Source organism: Cetorhinus maximus, chromosome 15 (genome assembly GCF_964194155.1).
Source record: "Cetorhinus maximus chromosome 15, sCetMax3.hap1.1, whole genome shotgun sequence".
Classification (NCBI taxonomy): domain Eukaryota; kingdom Metazoa; phylum Chordata; class Chondrichthyes; order Lamniformes; family Cetorhinidae; genus Cetorhinus; species Cetorhinus maximus.
This window is the reverse complement of record NC_135893.1, coordinates 25434971-25452441: the sequence shown is the minus strand read 5'-3', so window position 1 is coordinate 25452441 and position 17471 is coordinate 25434971. Positions and strand designations below refer to the sequence as shown.

The window sequence follows — 17471 nt, the reverse complement described above, 5'->3', positions numbered from 1 at the left end:
TTACATTCACCCTATTTTGAGTTACTTTCCTTCTGCATTTATTTATGAAGGTGACCTTTGTGTATTAGCGTATTACACAATGTTTTATACCAGTATCTTTCTCATTCTGCACAAACTGATATTGCCTCATTTTTATTGTTCCTTTAGATTTTAAAGCTCATTCCATACAAAATTGTTATTCTTATCCACACTTCACTGCCAAAATATATCTGAAATCCAGATCTTTAGTCATCCAAGTTCAAAGTCTGTCTCAGTGTAAAGATTGGGCAATTCTCCATCCTCACCTCAAACTGGTTGCCAGAATTTCATGTATCTGCATGGTCTGCTGTCAATAGTCAGTGATAATATGTATGAAGCAAGAGTGCCATTAGAGGCAACACTATAACATAATGACATCTTGCAATACCATGCGAGCTACCAAATCTCTGAACAGAGCTTCCTTGGGAATACTTCTGATGGCAAAGTATTGTCAGTGATAAAAATGTCAGCAGCTGATAGAGCTTGCATTGGGTCTGCCACTATGGTTCTGATCTCTCAGCCCTTTCCTATAGAACAGGAAAGTACTTTTGGCATCACTGATTTCTATAGAACTTCTCCCTGACATCAGGAAAAATCCTCGTTGGATTGATTGTTGCATTGGTAACTTCTGACTACGTGTACTGCTGCATGGTTACTCATTGTTGCTAAATCTAGCCTGCATTATAAACTGGATAGATTTAGCGGCAAGGTAACTAGGTAATATTGTTGACTGTTGAGCCCTTTGCATGTGGAAAGACAGAGGGACAGGAAAGCCCTTGTCTTGCATGTTCTGTACTGACAAAATACAGTACTAGTTTCCACTGTTGGCAATTTTTGTATTGGTTATAATGTCTCTTTCTGATATAATAATGGAAAATAAGGAGATGGCAGATGAATTGAACACTTATTTTGCATCGGCCTTCACTATAGCGGATACAAGTAACATCCCAGAAATAACTAATAACTCAGGAAATGGAAGTAGAGGGCAGGAACTTGGGAAAATTACAATCACCAGGGAAGTGGTACTGAGCAAGTTGTTGGAGCTGCAGGCTGACAAGTCCCTGGTTCCTAATGGACTTCATCCTAGAGTCTTAAAAGAAGTGGCTAGTGAAATAATTGAGTTGGTTTTAATTTCCCAAAATTCCTTAGATTCAGGGATGGTTCCATTAGATTGGAAAATAGCGAATGTACCTCCTTTATTCAAAAGGGAAGGGAGATAGAAAGTATGAAACTACAGGCCAGTTAGCTTAACATCTGTCATGGGGAAAATGTTAGAGGCTATTATTAAAGACATTATAGGGCATTTGGGAAAAATTCAGTGTAATCAGACAAAGTCAACATGGTTTTGTGAAAGGGAAATCATGTTTAACCAATTTATTGGAGTTCTTTGAAGGAGTAACTTATGCAGTATAGTGGATGTACTGTATTTGAATAGCATGCTTCACCATCTACTGTATTTAGATTTCCAGAAGGCATTTGATATGGTGCCACATCAAAGGTTATTGAGAAAAATAAAATGGTGTAGGGAATAACATATTGGCATGGATAGAAGATTGGCTAGCTAACAGGAAACAGAGGGTAGGCATAAATGGATCCTTTTTCTGGTTGGCAAGACATAAATGGTGTGCCACAGGGATCAGTGCTGGGGTCCCAACTTATTACAATTTATACAAATGACTTGGATGAAGGGACTAAAGATATGGTTGCTAAATTTGCGGATGACACAAAGATAGGTAGAATATTAAGATGTGAAGAGGACACAAGGAGGCTACAAAGGGATATGGATAGGTTAAGTGAGCAAATGGAGTATGATGTGGGAAAGTATGAAATTGTCCATTTGGGCAGGAAAAATAAAAAAAGAAGCATGCTATCTAAATGGTGATATTGAGAGATTGCAGAGCCCAGAGATACAGAGGAATATAGGTGTTCCTAGTGCATGAATCACAAAAGGCTAATTTGCAGGTACAGCAAGTAATTAGGAAAGCTAATAGAATGTTATTGTTTATTGCGAGGGGAATTGAATACAAAAGTAAGGGGGCTATGCTTCAGTTATACAGGAGATTGGTGAGACCACATCTGGAGTACTGTGTACAGTATTGGTCTCCTTATTTAAGTAAGGATGTAAATGCATTGGAAGCAATTTAGAGAAGGCATACTAAACTAATACCTGGAATGGGCAGGTTGTCTTATGAGGAAAGGTTGGACAAGCTAGGCTTGTATCTGGAGTTTAGAAGAGTAAGAGATGGGTGGTTTGATTGAAATATATAAGATCTTGAGGGGTATTGACAAGGTCGATGTGGAAAGGATGTTTCCTCTTGTGGGAGAATCTAGTACTAGGGGCCATTGTTTTAAAATAAGGGTCCCCCATTTAGGACAGAGATGAGAGGTTTTTTTCTCTCGGAGGGTTGTGAGTCTTTGGAAATCTCTTCCTCAAAAGGCGGTGAAAGCAGAGTCCTTGAATATTTTTAAGGCAGATAGATTCTTGATAAGCAAGGGGTTGAAAGGTTATCGGGGTTAGGCAGGGATGTGAAGTTGAGGTTGAAATTAGATCAGCTATGATATTATTGAATGGTGGAGTATGCTCGAGGGGCTGAGTGGCCTACTCCTGCTCCGAATTCATACTTTTGAAAATGGGAGGAATTGTTGGTAGGATATAAAGTCCTTGGTCAGTCAAAGTAGTATCCTAGTCTTTCAGAACATCTGGAAACCATCTATTTGAAGTGATCTACACACTTTCAAGAGGCATTCACTTTAGTGTCAAAAAATATATAATTGGCAAGGTAGTGCTTGACTGGTATGTTGCACGCTAAAGTGGATTATAATTAGGAATGAAGGAAAACTGGTCTATTACTTGTTTTAATTGTAGTTATATGTTTAAATTGAAAACCTACTTCATGTATCATGCTTCCTACCTTTCCCTCCGGACTAATAATTTTATCAATCTCTTAGCTAAATGGACAATGAGTGATTTTATATTAAATGGTGTATTTAATGTTTTATCTTTGCTTTCAAATATTCATGTTCAGGTATTTTGTTCATTGTCTTTTTTTTAAAAAAAGGAAGTTTGGTTTCAATTCTAGACACAACTTTTCTCCATCCAACGTAAGCATATTGGATTCCTCTAGTACAGGTTTTGATCTCTGGGAATCTTGTTAACTGGAAGTAAAGTGCAGTCCTAAGTTTCTTTCTTAAATAGCACTAATTCCTTTGGCCCTTTCTCATATGTTGAGAACAATGTGTGGTGATCGTGCTTCAGAGAATGATGATCGCAACCCCAAAAGCCAGGACCTTTGGCCTCATTCAAACTGAGAATTACTTGGTGGACAAGGTGTTCGTTTACAGAATTTACACATCTCCTTGAAAACCTGCTTTCAAGTCCCTGCATGATGAGTGTATTTGTGTTATAAATTGTACCAAAGACATGGAGAGAGAGGATGTTTCCTCTTGTGGGAGAATCTAGAACTAGGGGTCACCCATTTAAGATAGATGAGAAATATTTTCTGAGAGTAGTGAGTCTTTGGAACTCTCTTCCTCAAAGGGCAGTGGAAGCAGAGTCTTTGAATACTTTTAAGGGAGAGCTGGATAGATTCTTGGTGAGCAAGGGGGTAAAAGGTTATCGAGGTAGGTGAGAATATAGAGTTGAGATTACAGTCAGATCAGCCATGATCTTATTGAATGTCAGAGCAGGCTCAAGGGCTGAGTGGCCCACTCATGCTTCTAATTCATATGTTTGTATGTATGTTTGTTTTAAATATGTGCTTTTCAAACCTTTGTATGGAAACCTCTTAAGCATTAATGCACTCCAATCACGTCAGATATTCAAAACAAGACAACGGTGTAATTGAAAGAACATATTTTATTGGTCAAAAGTGAACAAATACAGCATACAAGTAGGTTGTCAAATTGTAAGTTGAGAAAAAAAATCAGGAAGTTGATGATCTTGGCAACTAATAGGGTCAAGGGGATTGAAAAGTCATTGAGTAATAGAATTGTTGACCCACCAAGTCTGCTCTGTGTGTTTCAAAGAGCAAAGGATTCCATTTCCCAGCTCTTTGCTCATACCCTTGCAATTTTTTCCCTTCAAGTATTTATTTAATTCCCTTTTGAAGGCTACACTTGAATCTGTTTCTACCACCCTTGCATTCAAAATCCTAGCCACTCATTGAATAGAAAATATCATTTCTGGTTCTTTTGCCAATCGCCTTAAATTTGTGTGCTTGCATTATTGACCCTTCAGCCATTGGAAACAGTTTTTCTTTGCTTAGTTTATTTAATCCCTTCATGATTTTAACACCTCTATCAAATCTCCTCTTGATCTTCTCGGGTCTAGAGAGAACAACCCCAGCTTCTCCAATCTATCCATGTAACTGTAATCCTTCATCTCTGAGCCATTCTGGTAAATCTCTTCTGTACCCTTTCCAAAGCCTTCACACCCTAAAGTGCCCAGAATAGAATGACTGGGGTTGAATTGATGTTTAATATTGGTTCAGCATAACTTCCTGACTTTTGTACTCTATGCCTTTGTTCATAAGGCCCAGAGTTCCATAATTTATTTACTGCTTTTGTTAACCAGCCCTGTCACCTTAAGATTTGTGCACAAACAGCCGCAGATCCCTCTCTTGCACCCCCTTTAAAACTGTGCCATTTAGCATGTATTGCCTTTCCCCTTCCCTTCCTACCAAGATGTCTCACCTCATACTATTTTATGTTGAATTCCAGCCACCCGTTCTACCAGCTTGTCTGTCCTCTTGAAGTCCATTATCTCCCTCGATTAAAAAAAAACTTCTAAATCTGATTTTTATTATTTTAAAATGAATTTGGTTTAAATGGATGAGATATTTAATCCCTACCTCAACAACATAAATATTTATTTGATTAAAATCTGTGCCAGCTTGTGATGTGTTTATTGGGTGAACCTATGATGGATATATGTATATGAAGCGTGCATTTAATAGTATTAGTAGAATCATAATTACTAGTACTCTGTTGCAGTGTGCTACTGTGTGCCTGCACCAGTGGTGCTGCTGAGCACATGCTTTCATGAGGAAGATAAGTAGAGACGAGACACTTTGGGTTGAAAAGACGTGAAAAGAGAGAAAGATTCTTGGATGCCATTCTGGAGTTCTGTATATTTGATTTTCTAAAGCAATTTGCAGAAGTCTTGGGGAAGGATCGAGTTACTGGATTCCATTTTTATTGGTGTGGGAAATCCAAAAATGAGAGAATATTTTCACACATGAATAGGTGACTAGGTTTTTAATTTGAATGCTCCACACAGAGTCTCTATGCAGTGAAAGTGTTAAATAATAGGCTGTAGTATTGAAATATCTAATAGCATTGTCATTGGGCTTATATAAAATATTGGTACCACTACATTGGAAATCTCATCAATCCAGTACTTTTCAATGTTGTTTGATGCGTTTGATTTTATCATCATGATTTCCTCTTGTTACTGCCACAACTAATACTGCACCTACAGTAATACAGAGCAAAACACTGTCTCCAGCCATAGTTCAGGCTTGAAGAACCGAATCTACAATGTGGAAGCATCCACCAATAACTGAAATTGACATACCACCATTACAGATCACTGAAATTCTAATGCAAAAAGTCTAAAATGCAGTAATGGTAAAACTTCACATGAGCACCATTTCACTACAATCCAAGTAACAATGCTGTTGCATTGAAACAGTATTCTGCTGTTATACGTTGCCTCCATTTAAACTGCCCGCAGTAGTGCTAAGTTATCCAGAGCTTTACAGTTGCACATCCATAGAGGTTTATCATGGTAATTGTAAATGTGCACAGTGCTGCAAAATCCTGTTCCACTGGTTGCCAGTGGCAGCCTCTGGTTTCACTTTTCACTCAACTGTTTTCAGATTTGTTGAAAAAGTGCACAACCTTGCAGATCTTAATGGGATTTGCTTCAAATTGGTTCTAGATGTATCATACAGCAAGGATTGTTCACTTCACATGATGTTTTCCTCATGCATTTATATTATTATTGGTAGAGGCTGTTGGCATTCTAGAATCTGACCCTCAACTATATGTATTGGTTTCAAATGTGCAAATTTTTTTTGCTGCTTTGTGTATTAAGTCTAGTATTTTCTGACCAACAGTGCCATTAAGATGAAAGGCAGTGTTGAATTTATTCTTTTTTGTAAGCACCCTCTTCTCTCTCTTTTGGGCTGTTGTAAAGAACATATCCTTTTATTTTTCTCTATTTCTGTTGGACTGTGGATTGAAAACTATAATGGCTACAGTTTGAAAGACATGTCTACTGGAACAGGATGAGAGATATATACAATGTTGCAGTCCTGGAACAGTGTGCCATGAAAGACAGGATGGTGCCAGAAAGGAGTCCTGGACCAAGGGAGCTGCCTGACAACAACGTTTTAATTGGCTCCTGACTAGCTGACCAGGATTTGTGTGCGAGCAGTGCAACAGAATAGCTCCTAGCCTGAAAGGAAAAAGACCTAAAACCTCTCCCTCTGTCCTGTGTGTCAGATTCCAGTAATCATACAATATTAGCTAGTTGTCTTTTTCTCCTCATATCTCTATAACCTGCTCTCTCTCCAAAAGCCCTTGTCAAGAGGCAAAGAGGAAAATCACTGTTAGAGACATTGAAAGGCAAGTGCTCAATCAGTGAACTAAAAACTAAAAGTGCTGGAAGACCACCTCGTGTCATCAACAATAACTGAAAGGAATTTGGAAGACATCGATCAAAATCAGCCTATCGAATGCTGTACTCCGGAATTGGTGCTATTGAACTGTTTTGTCCCACCCTTAAAATCCATGTTTTTGTGTGTCTAATGAGTCTTGTATGTGTGTATACGGATTTAAGAAGGGGTGGAGTTTAGGTTGTAGAGTTATTTTTTTTGCCACTGGTTTAAGACAATCTGTTCAATAAACAGTTATTTACTTATTAAGTTTACAAACCTGGTGTTCGTATTCTGTTAACCCAAGTTAAACAATTAGGTGGGTTGATCAAACTTTTTCCACATTTGTCGCAGCTCGGGGAGCAGTGGGGCTTGATATTACAGCGCACTATGTGAGTCGTGACAAAGTTTGGGGGCTTGCCTGGGATATTTTGGAACAAAAGACAACGACAATTTGGGTGTAGATTTAGTAAGTAATAAAAGCTAAAAGGAATCACCAGGTTTGTACTGTCAAAAATAAGATGGCATTGGAAACTGCTAAAGCTTTCCTGCAAGTGGAAGAGATGTCCCTGACGATTTTACAAGGGATCCCAAAAGCCAGGTTAATTGAATTGGCAAGTAAATTAAGAGTAGGATTGCCTGCCAAAGCTAGGAAAGCAGAGATAATCAAAGGTATAGCACAGGATTTAACGTTGGAAGTGATACCTGACACTAGTGAGTCACAGCTGGAGGAAGTGAGACTTCAGTTAGAAATAAAGAAGCTGGAACTTGAACAAGCAAAGTAAATGAAAAAAACTTGAGTTAGTGGCAGCAGAAAAACAAAGGGCAAAGAAAGAAAAGGAAAGAGAATGGACATTTCAAAGGGAGTTAGAAATGGTGAGATTAGAAAAGGAGGAAAGAGGAAAAAAAGAGAGAATTCCAGCTAAAAATGCTGACGGTTAAAAAAGAGACACCAGTAGGTGAGACAGGACTTATTTCCAGATCAGAACCCAGTAGGGAGATGTTTAAATTTGTACAAGCTCTTCCAAAATTTGAAGAAAGGGATGTTAAAGCATTCATTATTTCATGAGAAGATAGCTAAATAGATGAACTGGCCAAAGGAAAATTGGACATTGCAAAGCAAATTGACAGAGCACAGGAAATTTATGCTTTACTGTCAGAAGAGGTTTCTAGGGATTATGATGTGGTGAAAAAGACCGTTTTGATTGCGTATGAGTTGGTCCCTGAAGCATACAATCAAAAGTTTCGAAATTTAAGGAAAAAGCCTGGGCAAACTTACATTGAATTTGAAAGGATTAAGCAAAGTAGTTTTGACATGTGGATATGAGCATTAGGAGTTGAAACTACCTATGAAGTTCTCAGAGAGACCATTCTCTTGGAAGAATTTAAAAACTCCCTACCTTAAGAACCCATGTTGAAGACCAAAGGGTTGCAATTGCTAGACAGGTAGCGATTATAGGCTGATCCATAAACTAAACCTTTTTTTCCATCATTCCCATAAATTTGAAAAGGATAGAAAGTGGGGGAGAGTGAAAGGCATGTAGCCAGAGTAAAGAATGGATAGCTGGGAATACCTTAAGATCTCCTCCCCAGATCAGGAAGGAAGGTACTGAGGATGGAGGTGAAACTCGAAGGTGGACACATTCATTCAGAATGCTGGAAGTTGTGAGGAAAGCCCATGGAACTTATCGGAGTTTGTAAAAAGAGAGTCCAAAAAGGGAACTCAAAGAAAATGCCACGGATCAAACTGTAGCTTTAACTACAAATAAGGATCTGGAGGTAAACACTGCTGTGAATGCAGGTGAAGTGAATAAGGTAGATGAGAGATCTAAAGGGTTTTTACCTAAAGGAAAGATAACCCCTTTTTCATCAAATGATGCAGCTAAACCCAAAACTATATTAAAGGACACAGGAGCTACTCAAACTCTTTTGCTGGAGTAAGAAATCTAATCCTTTGTCCCAATCCTTTGGGTATTCATGGCAATAGGTCTTAATCATGGTTTTGAAAGTCTGATGGTATTGCACTGAAGCTCCCCATGTCTGAGTGACATCACAGGAAAACCGTAAGTTCATTGGTTGGTAAGTAACTGCTAGTTTGAACTACCTATTCTAAGTTGATTTCAGATTAAAGGTGACCGCTGGGGCACAGGATCGGAGGCCTAACACTTCAGCTTCAACTCAGCAGAGAGAGCGAGTTCCAGTTGATTTTAAAAAGTGTGTATTTTGAATCTCTATTCTAACTTGCTTTCAGATTAAAGGTAAATAGAAGAAATATTTTACAGATTGATAAACTAAAGGCCAGTAGGAAATTTAAAAACAAATTGAAAAACGAATTAAATAAAATAGAGATGCAGGGCCAAGCGATGTGTTGTAGCTGCATGATGTGGGAGCTGGCGACCACATCTGTAGCAAATGTTGGTTGCTCGAGGAACTCCAGCTCAGAGTTGATGTGCTTTGGTCTGAGCTTCGGACACTGCGACACATCAGGGAGGGGAAGAGTTACCTGGATGCTGTGTCTCAGGAGACGGTCACACCCCTTAGATTAACTACCTTAAATTCGGCCAGTGTTCAGGGACAGGAGGGTGTGACTATGAGTGAGGCAGGTAGAGGGATCCAGGAAGTAGCATTGCAGGAGCCTCAGCCCTTGCCCTTATCCAACAGGTTCGAGATTCTTGCTCCCTGCGTGGACGAGAGTGGGGACTGCAGGGAGGATGAGCAAACTGACCATAGCACCGTGGTACAGGGAGCCATTCAAGTGGAGGGAGAAAAGAGAAATGTAGTTGTAATCGGGGATAGTATAGTTAGATACTGTTCTCTGTAGCCAGGATCGAGAGTCCTGAAGGCTGTGTTGCCTACCTGGTGCCAGGGTTAAGGATATCTCATCTGGGCTGCAGAGGAACTTGGAGTGGGAGGGGAAAGATCCAATTGTCGTGGTCCATGTAGGTATCAACGATATAGGTAGAAAAAGGAAAGCGGTTCTGCTGAGGGAATACGAGCAGCTAGGGGCTAAGTTTAAAAAGCAGAACCAAAAAGGTGGTAATCTCTGGATTACTACCTGAGCCACGAGCTAATTGGCACAGGGTCAATAAGATTAAAGAGGTAAATGCGTGGCTCAAAGATTGGTTTGGGAGAAATGGGTTCGAAATCATGGGACATTGACACTTGTACTAGGGAAAGAGGAAGCTATTCCTTTCGGACGGGTTCCACTTGAATCATGTTGGGACCAGTGTCCTGGCGAGTCGCATAACTAGGTTTGTAGATAGGGCTTTAAACTAATAGTGGGGGGGAGATTCAGTTCCATGGAAATATAAAAAATCAAAGTTTGAGAGGGTAAGAGTGCTGGTTAGTAACAAGGCTGATTGTTACCAAAAAGTGAAAGGAAGGGACAGAGTGTGTGAATGCTATATTGCACCAAAGAATCAAATAAGAGTAGGGAAAATTGACAATAGTGCAAACTTAAAGGCTTTGTATCTGAATGCGCGTAGCATTCGGAATAAAACTAATAAGTTAACAACACAAATAGAGATAAATAGGTACGATTTGGTGGCGATTACTGAGACGTGGTTACAGGGAGAACAGGGTTTGGGAGTTGAACATCCAAGGGCACTCAGTGCTTTGGAAGGATAGGCAGGAAAGAAAAGGAGGTGGTGTAGCTTTTATCAGTGCTATAGTGAGGAATGGTATAGGTACTGGACAGCAAGACGTAGAGTCAGTCTGGGTGGGAATAAGAAATAGCAAGGAAAAGAAGTCCCTGGTGGGAATAATCTATAGGTCCCCAAACAGTAGTTCAGCAGTCGGGCACAGTATAAACCAGGAAATACTGGGAGCATGTAAGAAAGGCATGGCAATAATCATGGGTGATTTTAATATGCATATAGACTGAACTGATCAAATTGGCAAGGGTAGCCTCGAGGGAGAGTTCATAGAGTGTATTAGAGATTGTTTCTTGGTGCAATATGTTGTGGAACTAACCAGGGAGCGGGCTATTCTGGATTTGGTTTTGTGTAATGAGATGGGGTTAATTAATGATCTCATAGTAAAGGACCCTGAAGGGAAGAGTGATCCTAGCATGCTAGAATTTCAAGTTCCATTTGAGAGCGAGAAACTTGAGTCCCACACTAGTGTTCTGGAGTTAAACAAAGGTAACTACATAGGCATGAGGGCAGGTTTGGCCCTAGTGGACTGGGCAGGAAGACTACAAGGTAGGACAGTTGATGAACAATTAAGGAGATATTCAATTACTCCCAAGTAAAATATATTTCAGAGAGGAAGAAAGATGGTAAGAGGTGGGGAAAGCATCCATGGCTAAGCAAGGAAGTTAAAGGTAACATAAAGGCAAAAACTAAGGCATACCAAATTGCAAGGTCAGTGGCAGGCTGGAAGATTGGGAAATTTTTAAAGATCTACAAAGGGTTACTAAAAAAAATAATAAAAAGAGCAAAGGCAAATTATGATAGAAAACTAGCGCAAAATGTAAAAACTGATAGCAAAAGCTTCTACAAGTATATAAAAGGACAGAGAGTAGCTAAAGTGAATGTTGGTCCCTTGGAGGATGAGACTGGGGAGTTAATAGTGAGGAATGCAGAAATGGCAGAGACGCTTAATATTTTGCGTCAGTTTTCACGGTGGAGGACACTAGTACCATCCCAATAGTAACAGGTAGTGCAGAGGGTATAGAGAAGGAGGAACTTAGAACAATCACTATCACTGGAGAAAAAGTACTGAGCAAACTATTGGGATTAAAGGGTGACAAGTCCCCAGGACCTGATGGCCTACCTCCCAGCGTCTTAAAGGAAGTGACGGCGGAGATAGTGGATGCATTGACTATAGTATTCCAAAATTCCCTGGATTCTGGAAAGGTTCCAGTGGATTGGAAAAATGCTAATATAACGCCCTTATTCAAAAAGCGGGGAAGGCAGAAAGTAGGAAACTAGAGACCGGTTAGTTTAACGTCTGTTGTTGGGAAATTGTTGGAATCCATTATTAAGGAAGTAGTAATAGGGCATTTCGAAAGTCAAAATGCAATCCATCAGAGTCAGCATGGTTTTATGAAGAATAAATCGCATTTGACTAATTTGCTAGAGTTCTTTGGAGATGTAACAAGCAAATGGGGATCCTGTAGATGTTGTATATCTGGACTTCCAGAAGGCCTTTGATAAGGTGCCACACAAGATTAATACACAAATTAAGAACACATGGAGTTAGGGGTAATATATTAGCTTGGATAGAGGATTGGCTAACCAACAGAAAGCAGAGAGTTGGGATAATGGGCCTTTTTCTGGATGGCAAGCTGTAACTAGTGGGGTGCCACAGGGTTCAGTCGTTGGGCCCCAACTATTTACAATCTATATTAATGACTTGGATTCAGGGATAGAAGGTACCATATCTAAATTTGCAGATGACACCAAAATAGGTGGGAAAGTAAGTTGCAATGAAGAAATAAGAAATTTACAAATGGATATGGACAGGTTAGGTGAGTGGGCCAAAATTTGGCAGATGGAGTTTAAAGTGGATTAGTGTGAGGTTATCCATTTTGGTCAGAAGAATAAAGAGGCAACTTATTATTTAAATGGAGAGAAACTTCAGAATGCGTCAGTGCAGAGGGATCTGGGTGTCTTTCCAGATGCATGAATCGCTGAAAGCTAGTATGCAGGTACAGCAGGTAATAAGGCAAATGGAATTTTGGCATTTATTGCTAAAGGAATAGAGTATAAAAATAGGGAAGTGTTGTTGCAACTGTACAAGGCATTGGTGAGGCTGCACCTGGAGTACTGTGCACAGTTTTGGTCCCCTTGTGGAAGAATGTAGTTGCATTGGAGGCAATTCGGAGGAGGTTCACTAGATTGATTCCAGAGATGCGGGGCTTGTCTGAGGAGAGATTGAGCAGTTTAGGCCTATACTCGCAAGAGTTTAGAAGGATGAGAGGAGATCTAATTGAGGTATATAAGATGCTGAAGGGGATAGACAAAGTAGACGTGGAGCGGATGTTTCCCCTTGTGGGGCATTCTAGAATGAGAGGCCATAGTTTTAGGCTAAGGGGTGGTAGATTTAAATCAGAGATGAGGAATTACTTTTCTCAAAGGGTCATGAATCTGTGGAATTTACTACCTCAGAGCGCAGTGGATGCCGGGACACTGAATAAATTTAAGGAGAAGATAGACAGAATTTTAATTAGTCACGGGTTGAAAGGTTATGGGGAGAGGGCGCGAAATTGGAGTTGAGGCTGAAATGAGATCAGCCATGATCATATTGAATGGCGGGGCAGGCTCGAGGGGCTGAATTGCTTACTCCTGCTCCTAGTTCTTATGTTTTTATGTTCTATTTGCTACCAGAGGTTCTCCAAATAAATATACAAGATTTAGTCCTTTTGAATTGATCTATGGTCATGAAATAAGAGGTCCATTAAAAGTGATTAAGGAAAAGTTCCTAAAGCAGAAAGATGAATCTTCCACGTTGAATTATGTATCCATGTTTCTAGAAAGACTTACTAGAAAGGAGCATGTAAAGTAGCATGGGAAATCGTGAGATTTTTGGGAATGTGGTGGGTTTTATCGGAACGTCAGCACAATAGCTGTACCTCTCACCAATTTGTTAAGAAAACAGGCAAAAGTGGTATGGTCAGTAGAATGCCAAACAGCCTTTGAAAAGCTGAAGGCAGTCCTAATAAATGAGCCAGTGTTGGCCGCTCCGACAAACCTTTTAAAATGGCAATTGATACTCATGACTTGGGCGTAGGTGTAGTCCTATTACAAGATGATAAAGTAGGGATAGAGAAGCCGGTGGGGTACTTTTTAAACAAACTAAATCAATATCAGAGGAAGTACTCTACAGTAGAAAAAGAAACTCTAGCATTGTTGTTCTCTCTTCAACACTTTGAAGTTAATGTCCGACACAATAACAAAGAAACACTAATCTAAACTGACCTTACTCCGCTGGCATTCATTGAGAAGTTTAAAACTTGAAATGTTTAGATGGAGTCTAATGTTTCAACTATTCAATGTAAAATTGTTCACATTGCTGACAAAGATAACATGATTGCGGATGCATTGTCCGGGGTGTAAAATACTGAAGTAGGTTAGAGGGGTAAGAAATGCTGAAGATTATGTAAGGGGAGGAAGGATGAATGAATGAAAGGAAGTCTTGTGTTTCATTGTCATGAGTCACATACCTTAGAACCATAGAACACTACAGCACAGAAAACAGGCCATTCGGCCCTTCTATTCTGTGCCGAAATATTATTCCGCTAGTCCCATTGACCTGCACCTAGTCCATAACCCTCCAGACCTCTCCCATCCATGTATCTATCTATGTACCTTGTGATGAAACACATTTTTGAATTGGCGATTCATCTCTTTTTTTTAAGGGTGGAGGCATGTAAAGAACATATCCTTTTTTTTTTCTATTTCTGTTGGACTTTGGATTTAAAACTACAATGGCTGCAGTTTGAAAGACATGTCTACTGGATCAGGATGAGAAATATAACAATAATGGCTGGCTGGCTTTTTCTCCTCATATCTCTATAACCTGCTCTTCTACAAAAACCCCTGTCAAGAAGCAAAGGGGAAAATCACTGTTAGAGACATTGAAAGGCAAGTGCTCAACCAATGAACTAAAGACTGAAAATGCTGGAAGACCAGCATTTGTCATCAACAAAGAACTGAAAGGAATTTGGAAGACATCAATCAAAATCAACCAATCTGTATTTTGGAATTGGTGCTATTGAACTGTTTTATCCCGCCCTTAAAATCCATGTTTTGTGTGTCTTATGTGTCTTGTATGTGTTTGTATCGGGATTTAAGAAGGGATAAAGTTTAGGTTATAAAGTTAGAAATTAGCAGTTCATATTTTTTTGCCACTGGTTAAAGACAATTTGTTCAATAAACAGTTATTTACTTATAAGTTTACAAACCTGGTGCTCGTATTCTGTTAACCCAAATTAAGCAATTAGGTGGGTTGATCATACTTTTTCCACATTTATCGTGGCTCAGAGAGCAGTGGGTCTTGATATTACAGCGCACTATCCCCAGTGAGTCGTGACACTGATGATCAGAGTAATATTGGACTCAATTTGATGATCCCTTTGGGCTGAGTGCCCAAGCATTGTGTGAAAAGGAAAAGTGTGTACTATGTTTAAACATCATTAAAGCTCATTAATTAGTTGAGCAATTTAAATAAGCATTTCTCAAATCTGTGCCTTGCAAGATCTTTATTTCCATGTACTCAATTAATTTAGTAGGCATCAAGAACATTTGAAATGAGTATTTGCTTTAAATATATATTTTTCTTAAATTCTGGATCTATACTAGGCCACCCACTGAAATTTTGTGTACAGTTCTGGTGACCATGTTACAGGAAGGACACAATTGCTGTGGAGAGAGTACAGAGGAGATTTACAAGAATTTTGCCAGGGCTTGGGAATTGCATGAAAGATTGGATATGCTGGAGTTGTTTTCCTAGGAACTGAGGAGGCTGAGGGGTGACCTGATTGAGGTGTACAAGATTATGAGGGGCCTAGATAGAGTAGACAGGGATGCTCTGTTTCCTCTAGCAGAGGTAAATTACCAGGGGGCACAGATTAGTAGAAGGATTAGAGGAGACATGAGGAAAAACTTCTTCATCCAGGGACTTCTGGGTGTTTGGAATTCACTGCCTGGTTTGGTGGTAGAGGCAGAAACCCTCAACTCATTTAAAAGATACCTGGATCTGCAGCAAAAGTGCTGTAATCTACAAGGCTACAGACTGGGTGCTGGAAGGTGGGATTGGAATGGGCAGCTAGTTTTTTATTCTTTTTCGGCCAGCACAGACACAATGGGCTGAATGGCTGCTTTCTGTGCCATAACCTTTCAATGGTTCTAAATGTTTGTAATTGATCCTGAAGTAGATTTAAATAGTTGGTGGCAAACCATTCAGTAGACTAACCCTTTGCATCTGTGCTTCGTATTTTGAATATTGGCCCTCCAGTGACTCGTGCTGGATCGTGTGTGCATGCAAGTCTCAGCCAAGGATAGAAATGGGCTTGACTTCGATGAACTGTCGGCCTGATATCAGCTGTCTTAATTTCTCTACTGCTCTCACCCACTCCAATCTGTCTCCTGAATTTGCTGCATTCTGTTCTCTCAGGTTCAACCCTGACTTTGTTATCAAACCTGCCGACAAGGGTGGTGCTGTTGTAGTCTGGCATACTGACCTCTACCTTGCAGAGGCTGGGTGCCAACTCTCAGACATTTCTTCCTACTTCCCCCTGGACCTTGACCCCACCACTGAATATCAAACCATTGTTTCCAGGATCTTAACTCTATTCTCTCTCCCCTTGTCCAGTCTGTTCCCACCTATATCAGGATGGTCTGAGGGCCCTCTGCTTCTCCCTTGAACAGAGGCCCGAACAATCCCCATCCACCACCACTCTCCTCCGCCTGGCTGAACTTGTTCACTCATTGAACAATTTATCCTTTAACTTGTCTCACTTCCTCCAAATAAAAGATGTGGCTATGAATACTCGCATGAGCCCCAGTTATGCCCGTCTTTTTTGTGGGGAATGTGGAACATTCCTTGTTCCGACCCTACTCTGGCCTCCTCCCAAAACCTTTTTTTGGTACACCGATGACTGTATCAGTGTGGCTTCATGATACTGTCGATTTTGCTTCAAATTTCCACCCCTGTCTCACCTTCACATGGTCCATCCCTATCACTTCCCCTCCGTTCCTAGACCTCTCTGTCTCCATTTTCTGATGGCAGACTGTCCACCAATATTCATTACAAGCCCACCGACTCCCACAGCTACCTCAACTACAGCTCCTCACACCCTGCTTCCTGTAAAGACTCCATCCCATTCCCCCAGTTCCTCCGCCTCCATCACATCTGTTCTGATGATGCTAACTTCCAAAACGGTGCTTCTGACATGTCTTCCTTTTTCCTTAACCAAGGGTTCCCGTCACTTAGATTGACAGGGCCATCAACTGTGTCTGGCCCATCTTCCACACCTCTGCCCTCACCCCTTCCCCTCCCTCCCAGAACCATGATAGGGTCCCCCTTGTCCTCACCTTTCACATCACCAGCCTCCGCATTCAAAGGATCATCAGCTGCCATTTCTGTCAACTCCAGCATGATGCCACCACCAAACACATCTTCCCCTCACCCCCCCTGCCAGCATTACGTAGGGACCATTCCCTCCGTGACACCCTGAGCCACTCCTCCTTCTCCCTCAGCTCTTCATCCCCTTCCCAAGGCACTCTCCCATGCAATCGCAGAAGATGCAACACCTGTCCCTTTACCTCCTCCCTCCTCACCGTCCAAGGCCCCAAACACTCCTTTCAGGTGAAGCAGCACTTCACTTGCACCTCCTTCAATTTAGTCTACGGCACTTGCTAATCCCAATGCAGTCTCCTCTACATTGGGGAGACTAAACGCAGACTGGGTGACCACTTTGCTGCTCAGTCCACAAGCATGACCTGGACCACCTTGTCGCTTACCATTTCAACAACATCTTGCTTTCATGCCCACATTTCTGTCCTTGGCCTGTTGCAATGTTCCAGTGAAACCCAATGCAAATTAGAGGAACAGTACCTCATCTGATTAGGCACTTTACAGCCTTCCGGACTTAATATTGAGTTCAACAACTTCAGACCATAAACTCTCTCCTCCATCTTTACCCCTTTTTTAATCCAATGCTTTTATCTTTATTCATTCGTTTTTTTTTCCCTTTTTTTTATTTTTCTTATCCTTTTTCCCTGACCCTCCACCCAGCCACAGGTCCATCTATTACTTGTTTCTATATTGTGCTTTCATAGAGTGCTG

The 17471-nt window shown here is 40.6% G+C and overlaps 1 protein-coding gene across 2 annotated transcripts in view; it reads left to right on the top strand.

The window, feature by feature from the left end:
- prdm2a (PR domain containing 2, with ZNF domain a) overlaps positions 1–17471 on the top strand; it is a 170142-nt gene that overhangs the window by 93948 nt on the left and 58723 nt on the right. The window lies entirely within an intron of this gene.